Here is an 18,181-nt window from a genome sequence, read left to right as displayed (position 1 = left end):
TCCTGGACTTGATTAACTATTTCCTTTCCCATATTAGGGAAGTTTTCAACTATAATCTCTTCAAATATTTTCTCAGTCCCCTTCTTTTCCTCTTCTTCTTCTGGGACCCCTATAATTTGAATGTTGGTGTGTTTAATGTTGTCCCAGAGTTCTCTGAGACTGTCCTCATTTCTTTTCATTCTTTTTTCTTTGTTCTGTTCTGCAGTAGTTATTTCCACTATTTTATCTTCAAGGTCACTTATCCTTTTTTCTGCCTCAGTTATTCTCCTATTGATCCCTTCTAGAGTATTTTCAATTTTATTTATTGTGTTGTTCATTGTTGCTTGTTTCCTCTTTCGTTCTTCTAGGTTCTTGTTAAATGTTTCTTTAATTTTCTCTGTTCTATTTCCACGATTTTGGATCATCTTTACTATCATCATTCTGAATTATTTTTCAGGTAGACTGCCTATTTCCTCTTCATTTGTTAAGTCTGGTGGGTTTCTGCCTTGCTCCTTCATCTGCCGTGTGTTTTTCTGTCTTCTCATTTTGCTTAAGTTACTGTATTTGGGGTCTCCCTTTTGCAGGCTGAACATTCATAGTTCCCATTGTTTTGATGTCTGCCTTCAGTATGTAATGTTGTAGGTGTGGTGGGTTTTTAACTTGCTCCTTCATCTGCTGTATGTTTTCTGTCTTCTCATTTTGCTTATCTTACTGTGTTTGGGGTCTCCTTTTTGCAGGCTGCAGGATCGTAGTTCTCGTTGTTTTTGGTGTGTGTCCCCATTGACTAAATTTGGTTCAGTGGATTTTGTAGGCTTCCTGGTTGGGGGGAGTAGTTCTTGTGTTCTGGTGGATGAGGCTGGATCTTGTCTTTCTGGTAAGCAGGTCCACGTGTGGTGGTGTGTTTTGGGGTTTCTCTGGCCTTATTATGATTTTAGGCAACCTCTGTGCTAATGGGTGTCATTGTGTTCCTGTCTTGCTAGTTGTTTGGCATATGGTATCCAGCACTGTAGCTTGCTGGTCTTTGAGTGAAGCTGGTTATTGGTGTTGAGAGGGAGATCTCTGGGATATTTTCGCCATGTGATTTTACCTGGAGCTGGGATGTCAGTTGTGTACCAGTGCCCTGAAGTTGCCTCTCCCATTTCAGAGGCACAGCACTGACTCCTGGCTGAAGCACCAAGAGCCTTTCATCCACACGGCTAAGAATAAAAGGGAGAACGAGTAGAAATAAAGAATGAAAGAAAGAAAAAAGAAAGAAAGAAAGAAAGAGGATAAAATAAAATAAAATAAAGTTAGATAAAATAAAATCAAGTTATTAAAATAAAAAAGAAAAAATAATTATAAAGGAAAATTTTTTTAAAATAAAAAAACAAACAAACAAAAGTCAGACAGACAGAACCCTAGGAGAAATGGTAAAAGCAAAGCTATACAGACAAAATCTCACACATAACCATACACATACACACTCACCAAAAGAGGAAAAGGGTAAAAATAATATACCTTGCATTCAAAATCCACCTCCTCAATTTCGGATGATTCATTGTCTATTCAGGCATTCCACAGATGCAGGGTAAATCTAGTTGACTGTGGAGATTTAATCTGTTGCTCCTGAAGCTGCTGGGAGAGATTTCCCTTTCTTTTCTTTTTTCACACAGCTCCCAGGGTTCAGCGTTGGATTTGGCACCACTTCTGCGTGTTGTTCGCTGGAGGGCGTCTGTTCTTCACTCAGACAGGACGGGGTTAAAGGAACAGCTGATTCGGGGGCTGTGGCTCATTCAGGCCAGCAGCAGAGAGGGGCACAGAGTGTGGGGCGAGCCTGCAGTCGCAGAGTCCAATGGGAGGTTGCACCAGCCTGAGGCATGCCGTGCATTCTCCCGAGGAAGATTTCCGTGGATCACGGGACCCTATCAGTGGCAGGCTGCACAAGCTCCCTGGAAGGGAGCTGTGGGTAGTGACCTCTCCTCGCACACAGGCTTCTTGTTGGTGGCAGCAGTTGCCTTAGCGTCTCATTCCCGTCTCTGGGGACTGTGCTGATAGCTGCGGCTAGCGCCCGTCTCTTGAGCTCCTTTAAGCAGTGCTCTTCATCCCCTCTCCTCGTGCACCGGGAAACAAAGAGGGAAGAAAAAGTCTCTTCCCTTTTTTTCAGCTCCAGACTTTTTCCCGGACTCCCTCCTGACTAGCCGTGGTGCACTAATTCCTTCAGGCTGTGTTCACGCCACCAGTCCTCTCCCTGCGATCCGACTGAAGCCCGAGCCTCAGCTCTCAGCCCCCGCCCGCCCCAGCGGGTGAGCAGACAAGCCTCTCGGGCTGGTGAGCGCCAGTCAGCACCAATCTTCTGTGCGGGAACCTCTCTGCTTTGCCCTCCGCACACCTGTTGCTGTGCTCTGCTCTGCAGCTCTGATGTTTCCCCCCTCCATCACCTGCAGTCTCCACCTGCAAAGGGGCTTCCTCTTGTGTGGAAACCTTTCCTCCTTCACAGCTCCCTCCAACTGGTGCAGGTCCCGTCCCTCTACTTTTGTTTTGGTTTATCATTTTTTATTTTGCCCTACCAGGTACGTGGGGAGTTTCTTGCCTTTTGGGAGGTGTGAGGTCTTCTGCCAGCGTTTACTGTGTGTTCTGTAGCAGTTGTTCCATGTGTAGATGTATCTCTGATGTATCTCTGGGGAGGAAGGTGATCTCCGCATCTTACTTTTCCGCCATCTTCCGCAACTGCCTGTGCAGTCTTCTTCTGCTTTTCAATTTATTTTCCTCCAACTGTTTGTCAATGAGAATGATATTTTTAAAATGAGCCTTTCACCTGAGTGAATTTCTTTGAAGAATTGTGGCCACCTTTGTTCAGGTAAGACACCCTTAACTATTTATTAAAAGTCTCCATTTGATTACTTTGGCTCAGCAGGATTGGGATGCTAGGAAAAATTCCAAATTTTGTCTGCATATTATGAGTTATCATTGAATAAAATGAGCAATATTTGCTCAAAAGTCCCATCTTACTTGCTATTAGCTTTAATGATGGAAAATATGGGAAGCCCCATGTTTATCAGCAGGTCTCTCTTAAAACACTTATTTCACTTTGTCATACTTGGATTTGTTATACTTGTAAAAACTCTAAGGGAAATTGGAGAAAGATGGTCAAAAGTACAACTTCCAGCTATAAGAGAAATATCTACTAGGGAAGTAATACCAGAAAGTATGATGATTATAGAAAACACTGCTATATATATATATATATATATATATATATATATAGTATAAAAATTAAATCCTGAGTTCTCATCAGTGGAAAATGTTTTTCTCTGCTTTCTTTCTTTTTTATTGTATTCATACGAGATTATGGATGCTAAGTAAACTTATTGTGGTAATCATTTCACAATATATGTAAATCAGATTTTTATGCTGTACACCTTAAATTTACAGTTATGTATGCCCACTATATATATCAATAAAACTAGAAACAAATTAAAAACTCTGGTTTGCAATTGTTATAGGAAGGCTTCTTCTGGTGGAAAAATTCTAAAAATCTAAGGATTTTTAGCACCCAAAACAGATTATTGGTATCTCTGGGATGAATATTAATAAGAAAATAAAGAAAATAATGAATTGGATAGCCATAAAGAATGAACTAAGAAACTAGAGGAAACGACTAAGCAACTGAAAGCTCTTTCTCTTTTCTCCAATTTTTCAACCTTCTCTGCTGTAACTCTCTATGCTTCCCTTTATCCTTCTTTTCCTCAATCTGGTATGTGAGAAGAGGGGAACAATTACTTCTTTAGATGGATGGTTCCCTACAGCTATGGGATTAGTGGGTGACTTCCCTTTGTATGATAGAGAACTCCCAACATTATTAGAAAGTTCTGTTATGGAGTATTCAAGTCATGAGTGTCTTTCCCTCTAGACTAAACATGCAAAATATAGTTAGAGAAGCACAAATAAGTAAGGAATGAGAATATGGTGTGTAGTAGGAAAAATAATGGTGCCTCAAAGATGTCCATATCTTATTCCCTGGGACAGTCAATAAATCATCGAACATGACAAAAGGAAATTTAGGTTGCAAATAGAAATAATGTTAATCAAATGGGGACCTTGAGATGGGGAAATTAACATAGAGTATCTGGGTGTGCCTAATGTAACTGCAAGGTCCTTATTGTTAGGATAAAGAGGCAGAAGAGTCAGAGACTTGAAGATGATATGCTCCCGATTTTGAAATGGCGGAAGTGTCTATGAGTCAAGGAATCCAGGTGGCCTCTAGAGGCTGGAAAAGGCAAGGGAACGAATTCTCCCCTAGAGCTTCCAGAGGTAATGCAGCCCTGCAAACACCTTGATTTTAGCCTAAGATACAGTTTTTACTTCACACCTTTCAAACTGTAGGGTAATAAATGTGTGTTATTTGAAGCCACTAATTTGTGGTCATTTTTTTACAGCAGCACTAGGAAACTAATACAAAGTATCATAAAAAATTTGGGTAAGAGACTGTGTTCTAGAATGAAGGTGTCAGGCTGGCTAATGGTCATCTTGGTAACTTGAAAGCAAGGGGAAGAAAAGAGTCAGACTACTAAATGGCAAAGCAGGAAGTTGAACTAATGCTATACAAACCAATTTATTTTTTATCTCAAGATGAAGAAAATCAGGCCTATTCCTTCAGAGCTCCAGTGACTGAAATGCCTCGTAAAAGTTATCTAGGATAGGTGGGAGGACCAGAATAGTAAAAGTCCATATTTCATTTCCCTACCTAATATTACCCATCTTAAATGTTCTTTTCTAATGCTCCAGAAAGATTCACAAAATGTTGCCAAGGTGCTCTGCAGCATGTTTTCAGTCTGTAGCCCTATACATACAGAGGTACACTGGCACCTACATGGAGTGTTGTCTTCAGCTCAATTTATTCAAGCAATGGAACATAAAATGATAACCCTCTCCCTTCATTGGGGCATGCCATAGTGTCAGGAATTCAACTGACAAGTCAGGCTGCTTTACATGCATTGCGAATCCAATGTGAGGGACTGCTGATGGCAGTCTTTAAAGCCTTTTCTGCAGAATGTGATCTGGGAGAAGTTACATTGTTGCACTCAGAAGCTAAGTGAGTCCCCTGTTGATTTTCATCATTAGTTCACTGAGAAATATACAGATTTATGGGGAAGATCAGAACAGGCCATTGGTCATCTACAATTTGTGGCAGTTTTTTTTTTTTTTCCTGGAATCCAAGCACAAGTAAGGGAAAGTGTAGTTGGATGGCAAGGACACAGTTTCTCATATATTGGCAGCAGCAATCAGCATTGGGAAAATATGGAGAAATACAAAAAGACAAAAATAAACAATACTACAATGTTAGCTTCTTAGATAAGGAAGCAAAGCCTTTCTGGGTCCAGCAATAAACAAGAGGGAATAACCTAATAGAAAGTCAATATTTCACTATTATAAAATGCCAGGGTATTAGATATAGGAATGCCAGCAAAAAGTGATGCAGAACCAAGAGATGTATCACATGTTGAAGCTCACCACTCAGGAAATCATTGAAAAATGGTGCAAACTAATGATCAAAATTGGCATAATATAGGAACCTGGAAGATGGGAATGGGAGAAAGTTATGGGTCAATTTTCCTTGTCTTAATTTCCCCCTGCCCTTTGCTTTTGTGGATACTAGAGCTACATATTCAATTTCTACTGACTTTTCCCATGACCAACCCAGAAAAACAATCAAGTTGTGAGTAGCTCCAGAAAACTTTCTGTCTGCTCTTTCTCCTCTGAGTTTCCCAGGGAAATAAGTCCCCTGTTTGAGGAACATGCCTTTAACTTGTTTTCTTTTTTTCCTTTTTTAAACCTTATTTATTGACGTATATACAAAGCTGTGTTAGCTTCAGTTGTACAGCAAAGTGATTCAGGTATATATTCAGATTATTTTCCATTATAGGTTACTGTAAGACATTGAATATAATTCCCTGTGCTATACAGTAGGTCCTTTTTGCTTACCTATTTTATACATAGTAGTGTGTATACATTAATTGCAAACTCCTAACTTATCCCCCCTGCCCGCTATCACCTCTGGTAACCATAATTTGCTTTGCATGTCTCTGAGATTATTTCTGATTTGTCTTTTTCTGTCTGATTTACTTCAGTTAATATGATAAACTCTAGGTTCATCCATGTTGCTTCAAATGGCATTATTTCATTCTTTTTTATGGCTGAATAATATTGCACTGTGCATACATACCACATCTTTTTTTAAAACGTCTTTATTGGAGTATAGTTGCTTTACAATGGTGTGTTAGTTTCTGCTTTATAACAAAGTGAATCAGCTCTACATTTACATATATCGCCATATCTCTTCCCTCATGCATCTCCCTCCCTCCCACCCTCCCTATCCCAGCCTTCTACTGGTCACAAAGCACTGAGGTGATCTCCCTGTGCTATGGAACTGCTTCCCACTAGCTATCTATTTTACATTTGGTAGTGTATATATGTCCATATATACACTACCACTCTCACACTTTGTCCCAGCTTACCATTCCCCCTCCCCATGTCCTCAAGTCCATTCTCTAGTAGGTCTGTGTCTTTATTCCCATCTTGACCCTGGTTCTTCATGACCTTTTTTTAATTTTTTTTTTTAGATTCCATATATATGCGTTAGCATACGGTATTTGTTTTCCTCTTTCTGACTTACTTCACTCTGTATGACAGAATCTAGGTCCATCCACCTCAGTGCAAATAACTCAATTTCGTTTCTATTTATGGCTGAGTAATATTCCATTGTATATATGTGTCACATCTTGTTTATCCATTAATCTGTCAATGGACATTTAGGTTGCTTCCATGTCTTGGCTATTGTAAATAGTGCTGCTTGGAACATTTTGGTGCATGTATCTTTGTGAATTAGGGTTTTCTCTGGATATATTACCAGGACTGGGATTGCTGGATCATATGGTAGCTCTATTTTTACTTTTTTAAGGAAGGAACCCTCCATACTGCTCTGCTTAGTGGTCACAGCAATTTACATTCCCACCAACAGTGTAGGAGGGTTCCCTTTTCTCCACATTATCTCCAAAATTATTTATAGACATTTTAAGGATGGCCATTCTGACTGGTGTGAGGTGAAACCTCATTGTAGTTTTGATTTGCATTTCTTTAATTAGCAATATTAAGCATCTTTTCTTGTGCCTGTTGGCCATCTGTATGTCTTCTTTGGAGAAATGTCTATTTAGGTCTTCTACCCATTGTTTGATTGTTTTTTTTTTTGTTGTTGCTATATTAAGTTATATTTTGTTATATTTTTTTCTATATGAGGTGTTTGTATATTTTGGAAATTAACCCCTTGTCAGTATCACTTGCAAATATTTTCTGCCAGTCCATTTTGTTTATGGTTTCCTTGCTGTGCAAAACATTTTCATTTAATTAGGTCCCATTTGTTTATTTTTATTTTTATTTGCATTACTCTAGGAGATGGGTCCAAGAATATATTGCTGCAATTTATGTCAGAGTGTTCTGCTTATGTCTTCCTCTGGTGTTTTATAGTATCCTGTCTTACATTTAGATCTTTAATCAATTTTGAATTTATTTCCATATACAGCATTAGAGAATGTTCTAATGTGACTCTTTTAGATTTAGCTGTCCAGTTGTCTCAGCCCCACTTATTGAAGAGACTGTCTTTTCTCCACTGTATATTCTGGCCTCCATTGTAGTAGCTTAATTGACCATAAGTGCATGGGTTTATTTATGGGCTTTCTATCCTGTTGCATTGATTTCTATGTCTGTTTTTGTGCCAGTACCATACTGTTTTGATGACTGTAGCTTTGTAGTATAGTATGAAGTCAGGGATCCTGATTCCTCCAGCTCCATTCTTCTTTCTCAAGATTATTTTTGCTATTCGGGGTTTTTGTGTTTTCACACAAATTTAAAAATATTCTGTTCTAGGCCTGTGAAAAATTACCATTGATATTTTGATAGAGTTTGCATAGAATCTGTAGATTGCCTTGGGTAGTATGGTTATTTTAAAAATATTGATTCTTCCAATCCAGGAACATGGTATATCTTTCCTTCTGTTTGTGTATTCTTCAATTTCTTTCATCAGCATCTTATAGTTTTTGAAGTACAGGTACTTTGCCTCCTTATGTAGGTTTATTCCTAGGTATTTTATTCTTTTTGATGTAATGGTAAATAGGATTGTTTCCTTAATTTCTCTTTCTGATATTTTGTTGTTAATATACAGAAATCAGTTGCATTTTATTTTTATTTCCAGTAACGTTACCGATGAGCTGTAGTAGTGTTCTGGTAACATCTGTAGGATATTATATGTGTAGCATTATGTCATCTTCAAAAATTGACAGTTTTCCTTCTTTTCCAGTTTGGATTACTTTTATTTCTTTTTTTAAATCTAATTCCTATGGCTAGGATTACAAAACTATGTTTAATAAAAGTGTTGAGAGTGCACATCCTTATCTTGTTTCTGATCTTAGAGGAAATGCTTTCAGCTTTTCACCATTGAGTATGATGTTAGCTGTGAGTTTGTCATATTAGGCCTGTATTATGTTGAGGTATGTTCACTCTATGTCCACTTTCTGAGGAGTTTTTACCATAAATGGAATTTGATTTTTATCAAAAGCTTTTTCTGCATCAATTGAGATGACCATATGGTTTTTATTCTTCAATTTGTTAATATGGTGTATCAATCTGATTGATTTGTAGGCACTGAAAAATCCTTCTATCCCTGGGATAAATCCCACTTGATCATGGTGTATGACCTTTTCAATGTATTGTTGCATTCTGTTTGCTAGTATTTTGTTGAGAATTTTTTCATCTATGTTCATCAGTGATATTGGCCTGTAATTTTCTTTTTTGTTATAGTTTTGTTTGGTTTTTGTATCAGGGTGATGGTGCCCTCATAAAATGAATTTGGAAGTGTTCCTTCCTCTGCAAATTTTTTGAATAGTTTCAGAAACATAGGTGTTAACTCTTCTCTAAATGTTTGTAGAATTCATTGATGAAGTCATCTGGTCCTGGAATCTTGTTTGCTGGGTGTTTTCAAATTACTGATTCAATTTCGGTATGGGTAATTTTTCTCTTCATATTGTGTATTTCTTCCTATGTTCAGCCTTGGGAGACTGCTTCTTTCTTAGAATTTGTCCATTTTGACTAGGTTGTCCATTTTATTGACATATAGTTCCTCATAATAGTCTGTTATGATCCTTTGTATTTCTGTGGTGGCAGTTGTAACTTCTCCTTTTTCATTTCTGATTTTACTGATTTTGGCCCTCTCCCTTTTTTTCTTTATGAGTCTGCTAAAGGTTTATCAATTTTGTTTATGTTTTCAAAGACAAGCTTTTAGTTTCATTCATCTTTTCTATTTTTTTAAGCCTCTGTTTCATTTATTTCTACTCTGATCTTTATGATTTCTTTTGCTTTGTGTTTTTTTTCTTCATTTTTCTCTCTCTAGTTCTTTTCGGCAAAAGGTTAAGTTGTTTGGTTGAGATATTTCTGGTTTCCTGTTTGCCTCTAGGTAATTATTCTTTTCTCTTTGATTTTAGTGATGCATTGATTGTTTAGGAACATATTGTTTAGCCTCCACATGTTTGTGTTTTTTGCAATTTTTTTTCTTGTGGTTGATTTCTAGCTTCATGGTCTTGTGGTTAGAAGAGATGCTTGATATGATTTCAAGTTTCCTAAGTTTACCAAGGTTTGATTTTTGGCCCAATATGTGATCTGTCCTGGAGAAGGTTCCATGTGCCCTTGAAAATAATGTGTATTATGTTGCTTTCAGATGCAATGCTCTGCAAATATCAATTAGGTCTATCTGGTTTAATATGTCATTTAAGGCCTATGTTTCCTTAATTATTTTCCATCTGGATGATCTGCTCATTGATGTTAGTGGTGTCTTACAGTTCCTCACTATTATTGTGTTACCATCAATTTCTCCTTTTATATTTGTTAAACATTTTCCTTATATATTGTGGTGCTCCTATGTTGGGTGCACATATATTTACAATTGTTATATCTTCTTCTTGGATTGATCCCTTGATCATTATGTAGTGTCCTTCTTTGTCTCTTGTGACAGTCTTTATTTTAAAGTATATTTTGAGTGATATAAGAACTGCTACTCCAGCTTTTGATTTCCATTTGCGTGGAATACCTGTTTCCATTCCCTCACTTTCAGACTGTATGTGTCTCTATGAGGCAGGAAATAGATGGGACCCAGGCTGAACAGATAATGTTTGTCCCTTATGGACAGATACTCCAAGTTGAAGTGGAGGAGAGGCTGAGCCCTGCACAGATAAAAGCTACAAACCACATATTTCTTATTCTTGAGGTCAAGGAGACCTTCCCGGCTATACACCCATAGAAAAACTCCTTGGTGGTCAAAAGGGGAGTGATGTCAACCTACCTATAAACCTCTTCACTGGAATCCATATTGGCTAAGAGATACACATGTACACATGGGAGGATACTGAGATATACCAAATACAGTCTCAGATCTAGCAAAGGAAGATGATTGGCCAAAGGAAACATAGAAGAAATGCCCTATACAAGTGATTTAACTACCACGAGGGCATGACTCTCCCTCTGAGTCCACCTGTGTGTCTATCCACATGTACTCTTTTTCCTCCTAATAAACACTTTGCTTGTTTCACTACTTTCCTTCTTTGTGGGAATTCTTTTCTGCAAAGCCAAAGGGTCAGGGCCTTGTCACTGGCCACTGGTATAGTGGCTAGGATTCAGTGCTCTCACTGCCATGCCCCAACCTCAGTCTCTAGCTAGGAACTGAAATCCTGCTTCAAGCCACTGAGGGTTGAGGCCACCTGAGATTATATTTGGTGCTGATACTTGGGAATTCAAGGTAAACTGTGGGCTTTGCCCAGGTGCAGCTTGAGGCCCCTGACTTTCACTCTTGCCCTCTCTCTCTTGTTCTCTGCTTCAGTTTCTTTTCCATACCCACAGGACATAAACTCGGTTTGCCCACTCAATTATGGCTCCCCACAAAATTGGGGGCAGCAGGGGTATCCCCCAGACCATTCAGATTCAAATAACATGTGGGTGACAGCTGATGCTGTCCTTTGGGACCTGGTAGAAATGTGATTTCCAACCATGAAAGAGCCCAAGGGGTCTCTCTTTCTCTCCCTCTCCCTCTCTCACTGTTCCATAGGGAACCCACCACTATGCTTTTCTTTCCCACCTTACTCACACAACAAGGTCTCTTTCTCACTTCATATCTCTGTGACCTCTTAGGGAAGGATTTCCTGAACATCATTCCTATACTGCATCCCTGCCACTGCCAAACTCGCTGTTGCCTGTGTCAGATAAAATCGTCAGATGATACCCAATTCTATCTTAGATGTTAGACAGACAGGGCAAAGATTTTGGGTTCTTCTGCTGTCTAGTGTCTCACCTAACCCAATGCCCCAAAATTTACTATGAAAATTTCTCTGCCTCCCAGCCCTCAAACCTTCAACCCTGTGCCATCTTCCATAGCACCCAACTCCAATTTCTCCAAGGGTTCCTCTGTGCATCTATCAGACTCATTTCATTCCAGGCCTTGGCAGCCTACATACTGCTAGGGATAGCCTATTGGGCTGGCCACTACCCAGAAGCCCGAATTATAAACTTTATAGATGCTCAGTTGTGAGGAATACATGCAGTGTAGGAAGACTTATCATAGGACATAAGATCTATAGACAACGAATCCCTCCTAAGGAAAATCCTGGCAATCAGTCTTCAATAGTTCAAATGTCCTCCCCTGATCATGTGGGGGTGGGAAACCTTACACAAGGTACCAAGGAAGACCAGAGACATCTGGTCAGGAATTGATGGGAGAGAAAAGGATGCTTGCAACCCCATCAGCTTTGGAGGGAACTTGGGGGACGCCCTGAACCCCTTCAGGTTAAAGCCTCCTGGTAAATGTTTCTGGGATGCCAGATTCCATTTCTAAGAGAGCTTTCTTGTTATTGGTTGCAGGTTACCCAACATGGGAGGGTCACCCATTAAGCCAGAAGAAAAACCTCTGGAGTGTATCCTTAAGAATTGGAAATTTTTTTAAATAGAAGGGCTAAGAAAGAAAAAACTTAAGTTCTACTGTAACAGTGGCTGGCCTTCGTATAAGTTGGGGAATGGAGAAAATTGGCCTGAAAGCGGGTCTCTAAATTACAATACCATTCTGCAATTGGATCTCTATTGCTGCAGTATGGGAAAGTGGACTGAGGTTCCCTATATTCAGGCTTTCATGGTAAAAAAACACAAACATGAGGAGGCTAAACAATATGTTACTAAACAACCAAGGGATTACTGAAATCAAAGAGAAAAGAATAATTACCTACCTTTACCAAAATCCTGCCCTGTAATGGCTTGTCATTCAAAGCCTAGGGAACCAGAAAACTCTTCTGACATTTTATTTTACTTTATTTTTTTAACATTGGAGCATAATTGCTTTACAATGGTGTGTTAGTTTCTGCTTTATAACAAAATGAATCAGCTATACATATATCCCCATATCTCCTCCCTCTTGCGTCTCCCTCCCATCCTCCCTATCCCACCCCTCTAGGTGATCACAAAGCACGAAGCTGATCTCCCTGTGCTATGTGGCTGCTTCCCACTAGCTATCTATTTTACATTTGTTAGTATATGTAAATCTATGCCACTTTCTCACTTCATCCCAGCTTACCCTCCCCCCTCTCTGTGTCCTCAAGTCCATTCTCTACTTCTGCATCTTTATTCCTGTCCTGCCCCTAGGTTCTTCAGAACCATTTTTTTTAGATTCCATATATATGTGTTAGCATACCGTATTTCTTTTCCTCTTTCTGACTTACTTCACTCTGTATGACAGACTATATGTCCATCCACCTCACTACAAATAACTCAATTTCGTTTCTTTTTATGGCTGAGTAATATTCCATTGTATATATGTGCCACATCTTCTTTATCCATTCACCTGTCGATGGACACTTAGGTTGCTTCCATGTCCTGGCGATTGTAAATAGAGCTGCAGTGGACATTGTGATCTGTCTCATGGCAGTGGAGTTTCAGGAGAGACGACTGTCAGGTTCTGTCACTCCCTGCCGTGTCATTTCATGGTGGTTCACACACGTACACACAGAGGAATCCTTAGAGTTAAGCTTCAGGAAAGTGTGCTCATGACTCATTTGTCTTAGCCAAGTTTGAGCAGCACATTTTCCTTCTGTGTTCCAGGGTTTCCTCATCTGTGAAGTGAGATAGTTGGACAGCTCCTAATAGCTTTCAGCAGTCAGTGCTATGAGGTTGCGAATTCCCTAGGGTCATGATGAACACATGTGCTAGTTTGCCTGGTTTACATCCATTTTCTCAGTGTAATTATAAATAGCACCTCTGTTCACTCAAAAATCACGTTGGTGACAAGTCATGTGACCCAAGGCTGAGACCTTGGCCAGGTTAGAATCAGTGGTTCTCAACATCTTCACTTCCCTGCAACCACATGAGGTCTCTGGGAAGACCCCAGGATGGGGGAGGGGCCCTAATCCCGTCCTCAAAGGTCCCCTCCAGTTCCTCCCAGATTTCACAGAAGAATCCCCTGCCCTTCTTTAGTTTCCAGCTAAAGTTTCCTAAGGGAGCAGACAGAACTCAGGGGCAAACAAAAATTAGAACTATGGTAAAGAGATGTAGGAAACATGACATGTTTGTCAAATACTATCAATCATGTTGGAATTTTTTCTTTTATTATATACGATTCTTTTTCTTCCTAAAAAAAATTAATTCATTTTCACTAGCAAAAGTTTATACCAAGCATATAAGGCAAGAAGAAAATGACATCTCCTGTAATCTTACAACCCTGGATAACCATTGTTAACATTTTGGCACCTGTCATGCTAGTCTTTCATGAGTATGATTCTTTATACTTATCTATGCAATTTTTCTATTAAAACAGGACCATTTTGTACATCGTGCCTTGTAACATAGTGTTAAGCATTTTTGCTTCAGCTTTTCCCCACATTATTAAATGTTTAGTTACAAAATAATTTTTGTAACTGCATACTAATCCAGTGCATGTTTTAACCATTTTGGGCTTTTTTTCTCTCTCAGCTTTTCGCTATTATAAATTATAAATTGCGTTGCAATGACCATTGTCACAGTTAAATCATACATCCATGTTTAATTATTTTCTTAGGATAAAATCGTAAGAATGGGTATGAGAATGCACATTTTAAGATACTTGATGTGCCTTCTGAAATCTGCTCAAAAATTATGCCTATACTTTGTAAAACTTGCCAACTTGGGCTTCCCTGGTGGCGCAGTGGTTGAGAGTCAACTTCTCCTTTTTCATTTCTGATTTTACTGATTTTGGCCCTCTCCCTTTTTTTCTTTATGAGTCTGCTAAAGGTTTATCAATTTTGTTTATGTTTTCAAAGACAAGCTTTTAGTTTCATTCATCTTTTCTATTTTTTTAAGCCTCTGTTTCATTTATTTCTACTCTGATCTTTATGATTTCTTTTGCTTTGTGTTTTTTTTCTTCATTTTTCTCTCTCTAGTTCTTTTCGGCAAAAGGTTAAGTTGTTTGGTTGAGATATTTCTGGTTTCCTGTTTGCCTCTAGGTAATTATTCTTTTCTCTTTGATTTTAGTGATGCATTGATTGTTTAGGAACATATTGTTTAGCCTCCACATGTTTGTGTTTTTTGCAATTTTTTTTCTTGTGGTTGATTTCTAGCTTCATGGTCTTGTGGTTAGAAGAGATGCTTGATATGATTTCAAGTTTCCTAAGTTTACCAAGGTTTGATTTTTGGCCCAATATGTGATCTGTCCTGGAGAAGGTTCCATGTGCCCTTGAAAATAATGTGTATTATGTTGCTTTCAGATGCAATGCTCTGCAAATATCAATTAGGTCTATCTGGTTTAATATGTCATTTAAGGCCTATGTTTCCTTAATTATTTTCCATCTGGATGATCTGCTCATTGATGTTAGTGGTGTCTTACAGTTCCTCACTATTATTGTGTTACCATCAATTTCTCCTTTTATATTTGTTAAACATTTTCCTTATATATTGTGGTGCTCCTATGTTGGGTGCACATATATTTACAATTGTTATATCTTCTTCTTGGATTGATCCCTTGATCATTATGTAGTGTCCTTCTTTGTCTCTTGTGACAGTCTTTATTTTAAAGTATATTTTGAGTGATATAAGAACTGCTACTCCAGCTTTTGATTTCCATTTGCGTGGAATACCTGTTTCCATTCCCTCACTTTCAGACTGTATGTGTCTCTATGAGGCAGGAAATAGATGGGACCCAGGCTGAACAGATAATGTTTGTCCCTTATGGACAGATACTCCAAGTTGAAGTGGAGGAGAGGCTGAGCCCTGCACAGATAAAAGCTACAAACCACATATTTCTTATTCTTGAGGTCAAGGAGACCTTCCCGGCTATACACCCATAGAAAAACTCCTTGGTGGTCAAAAGGGGAGTGATGTCAACCTACCTATAAACCTCTTCACTGGAATCCATATTGGCTAAGAGATACACATGTACACATGGGAGGATACTGAGATATACCAAATACAGTCTCAGATCTAGCAAAGGAAGATGATTGGCCAAAGGAAACATAGAAGAAATGCCCTATACAAGTGATTTAACTACCACGAGGGCATGACTCTCCCTCTGAGTCCACCTGTGTGTCTATCCACATGTACTCTTTTTCCTCCTAATAAACACTTTGCTTGTTTCACTACTTTCCTTCTTTGTGGGAATTCTTTTCTGCAAAGCCAAAGGGTCAGGGCCTTGTCACTGGCCACTGGTATAGTGGCTAGGATTCAGTGCTCTCACTGCCATGCCCCAACCTCAGTCTCTAGCTAGGAACTGAAATCCTGCTTCAAGCCACTGAGGGTTGAGGCCACCTGAGATTATATTTGGTGCTGATACTTGGGAATTCAAGGTAAACTGTGGGCTTTGCCCAGGTGCAGCTTGAGGCCCCTGACTTTCACTCTTGCCCTCTCTCTCTTGTTCTCTGCTTCAGTTTCTTTTCCATACCCACAGGACATAAACTCGGTTTGCCCACTCAATTATGGCTCCCCACAAAATTGGGGGCAGCAGGGGTATCCCCCAGACCATTCAGATTCAAATAACATGTGGGTGACAGCTGATGCTGTCCTTTGGGACCTGGTAGAAATGTGATTTCCAACCATGAAAGAGCCCAAGGGGTCTCTCTTTCTCTCCCTCTCCCTCTCTCACTGTTCCATAGGGAACCCACCACTATGCTTTTCTTTCCCACCTTACTCACACAACAAGGTCTCTTTCTCACTTCATATCTCTGTGACCTCTTAGGGAAGGATTTCCTGAACATCATTCCTATACTGCATCCCTGCCACTGCCAAACTCGCTGTTGCCTGTGTCAGATAAAATCGTCAGATGATACCCAATTCTATCTTAGATGTTAGACAGACAGGGCAAAGATTTTGGGTTCTTCTGCTGTCTAGTGTCTCACCTAACCCAATGCCCCAAAATTTACTATGAAAATTTCTCTGCCTCCCAGCCCTCAAACCTTCAACCCTGTGCCATCTTCCATAGCACCCAACTCCAATTTCTCCAAGGGTTCCTCTGTGCATCTATCAGACTCATTTCATTCCAGGCCTTGGCAGCCTACATACTGCTAGGGATAGCCTATTGGGCTGGCCACTACCCAGAAGCCCGAATTATAAACTTTATAGATGCTCAGTTGTGAGGAATACATGCAGTGTAGGAAGACTTATCATAGGACATAAGATCTATAGACAACGAATCCCTCCTAAGGAAAATCCTGGCAATCAGTCTTCAATAGTTCAAATGTCCTCCCCTGATCATGTGGGGGTGGGAAACCTTACACAAGGTACCAAGGAAGACCAGAGACATCTGGTCAGGAATTGATGGGAGAGAAAAGGATGCTTGCAACCCCATCAGCTTTGGAGGGAACTTGGGGGACGCCCTGAACCCCTTCAGGTTAAAGCCTCCTGGTAAATGTTTCTGGGATGCCAGATTCCATTTCTAAGAGAGCTTTCTTGTTATTGGTTGCAGGTTACCCAACATGGGAGGGTCACCCATTAAGCCAGAAGAAAAACCTCTGGAGTGTATCCTTAAGAATTGGAAATTTTTTTAAATAGAAGGGCTAAGAAAGAAAAAACTTAAGTTCTACTGTAACAGTGGCTGGCCTTCGTATAAGTTGGGGAATGGAGAAAATTGGCCTGAAAGCGGGTCTCTAAATTACAATACCATTCTGCAATTGGATCTCTATTGCTGCAGTATGGGAAAGTGGACTGAGGTTCCCTATATTCAGGCTTTCATGGTAAAAAAACACAAACATGAGGAGGCTAAACAATATGTTACTAAACAACCAAGGGATTACTGAAATCAAAGAGAAAAGAATAATTACCTACCTTTACCAAAATCCTGCCCTGTAATGGCTTGTCATTCAAAGCCTAGGGAACCAGAAAACTCTTCTGACATTTTATTTTACTTTATTTTTTTAACATTGGAGCATAATTGCTTTACAATGGTGTGTTAGTTTCTGCTTTATAACAAAATGAATCAGCTATACATATATCCCCATATCTCCTCCCTCTTGCGTCTCCCTCCCATCCTCCCTATCCCACCCCTCTAGGTGATCACAAAGCACGAAGCTGATCTCCCTGTGCTATGTGGCTGCTTCCCACTAGCTATCTATTTTACATTTGTTAGTATATGTAAATCTATGCCACTTTCTCACTTCATCCCAGCTTACCCTCCCCCCTCTCTGTGTCCTCAAGTCCATTCTCTACTTCTGCATCTTTATTCCTGTCCTGCCCCTAGGTTCTTCAGAACCATTTTTTTTAGATTCCATATATATGTGTTAGCATACCGTATTTCTTTTCCTCTTTCTGACTTACTTCACTCTGTATGACAGACTATATGTCCATCCACCTCACTACAAATAACTCAATTTCGTTTCTTTTTATGGCTGAGTAATATTCCATTGTATATATGTGCCACATCTTCTTTATCCATTCACCTGTCAATGGACACAGGCTGCTTCCAAGTCCTGGCTATTGTAAATAGAGCTACAATGAACATTGTGGCACATGACTCTTTTTGAATTATGGTTTTCTCAGGGTATATGCCCAGTAGTGGGATTGCTGGGTCGTATGTTAGTTCTATTTTTAGTTTTTTAAGGAACCTCCATAGTGTTCTCCATAGTGGCTGTATCAATTTACATTCCCACCAACAGTGCAAGAGGGTTCCCTTTCCTCCACACCCTCT

General features: G+C 39.5%; 1 pseudogene; it reads right to left on the bottom strand.

Annotated features, from left to right (window-relative positions):
* Positions 1 to 18,181, bottom strand: part of LOC112062590 (uncharacterized) — a 149,710-nt pseudogene that overhangs the window by 130,741 nt on the left and 788 nt on the right.

This window comes from Physeter macrocephalus, chromosome 21, assembly GCF_002837175.3.
Source record: "Physeter macrocephalus isolate SW-GA chromosome 21, ASM283717v5, whole genome shotgun sequence".
In the NCBI taxonomy this organism is placed as follows: Eukaryota; Metazoa; Chordata; class Mammalia; order Artiodactyla; family Physeteridae; genus Physeter; species Physeter macrocephalus.
This window is presented reverse-complemented; position numbering and strand designations above follow the sequence as displayed.